The sequence below is a fragment of the Arachis ipaensis genome, chromosome B5 (genome assembly GCF_059453495.1).
Source record: "Arachis ipaensis isolate K30076 ecotype BB chromosome B5, ASM5945349v1, whole genome shotgun sequence".
NCBI classification, from domain to species: Eukaryota; Viridiplantae; Streptophyta; class Magnoliopsida; order Fabales; family Fabaceae; genus Arachis; species Arachis ipaensis.
The window spans coordinates 115,913,554-115,915,082 of NC_142440.1; the positions used below are offsets into that span (position 1 = coordinate 115,913,554).

The 1,529-nt window shown below is 40.7% G+C and overlaps 1 non-coding gene across 1 annotated transcript; it reads left to right on the forward strand.

The window, feature by feature from the left end:
• Nucleotides 1-953: 953 nt before the first annotated feature.
• Nucleotides 954-1,061, forward strand: LOC148565469 (small nucleolar RNA R71). Its single transcript, XR_015884049.1, has one exon. It is a non-coding gene; the product is annotated as a small nucleolar RNA R71 (small nucleolar RNA).
• The last annotated feature ends 468 nt before the right edge of the window (nt 1,062-1,529 follow it).

The window sequence follows — 1,529 nt, forward strand, 5'->3', positions numbered from 1 at the left end:
TCTTCAGAAGATGAATAGTCATCAGAGCTCATGAATGGTAAAAAGAGGTTCAATGGAATCTCTATAGTCTCTAGATGAGCCTCAGATTCCTTTGGTTCCTCAAAGGGAAACTCCTTATTGGTCAGTGAACGTCCCAGGAGGTCTTCCTCACTAGGATTCACGTCCTCCTCCTGCTCTCTGGGTTCGGCCACACCAAGTAAGGTTATGGCCTTGCACTCTCTTTTTAGATTCTCTTCTGTATTGCTTGGGAGAGTACTAGGAGGAGTTTCAGTGACTCTTTTACTCAACTGGCCCACTTGTGCCTCCAAATTTTTGATGGAGGACCTTGTTTCATTTATGAAACTTAGAGTGGCCTTAGATAGATCAGAGACTATATTTGCTAAGTTAGATGGATTCTGCTCAAGATTCTCTGTCTGTTGCTGAGAGGATGATGGAAAAGGCTTGCTATTGATAAACCTGTTTCTTCCACCATTATTAAAGCCTTGATGAGGCTTTTGTTGATCCTTCCATGAGAAATTTGGATGATTTCTCCATGAGAGATTATAGGTGTTTCCATAGGGTTCTTCCATGTAATTCACCTCTGCTATTGCAGGGTTCTCAGGATCATAAGCTTCTTCTTCAGAAGATGCTTCTTTAGTACTGTTGGATGCAGCTTGTAATCCATTCAGACTCTGAGAAATCATATTGACTTGCTGAGTCAATATTTTATTCTGAGCCAATATGGCATTCAGAGTATCAATTTCAAGAACTCCCTTCCTTTGAGGCGTCCCATTACTCATAGGATTCCTTTCAGAAGTGTACATGAACTGGTTATTTGCAACCATGTCAATGAGTTCCTGAGCTTCTGCAGGCATTTTCTTTAGGTGAATGGATCCACCTGCAGAATGGTTCAATGACATCTTTGATAATTCAGACAGACCATCATAGAATATATCCAGGATGGTCCATTCTGAAAGCATGTCAGAAGGAAACTTTTTGGTCAATTGCTTGTATCTCTCCCAAGCTTCAAAGAGGGATTCACCTTCTTTCTGTATGAAGGTTTGAACATCCACTCTAAGCTTGCTAAGCTTTTGAGGAGGAAAGAACTTGGCTAAGAAAGCCGTGACCAGCTTATCCCAAGAGTTCAGGCTATCTTTAGGTTGAGAGTCCAACCATATTCTAGCTCTGTCTCTTACAGCAAACGGGAAAAGCATAAGCCTGTAGACCTCGAAATCAACCCCATTGGTCTTAACAGTATCACAGATCTGCAAGAATTCAGTTAAGAACTGAAAAGGATCTTCTGATGAAAGTCTATGAAACTTGCAATTCTGTTGCATCAGAGAAACTAATTGAGGCTTTAGCTCAAAATTTTTTGCTCCAATGGCAGGGATTGAGATGCTTCTTCCATGTAAGTTGGAATTTGGTGCAGTAAAGTCACCAAGCATCTTCCTTGCATCTCCACCATTGTTATTATTTTCGGCCATGTCTCATTCTTTTTCAAAAATTTCTGTCATATTTTCTCTAGAGAGTTGTGCTTTAGCTTCCCTTAG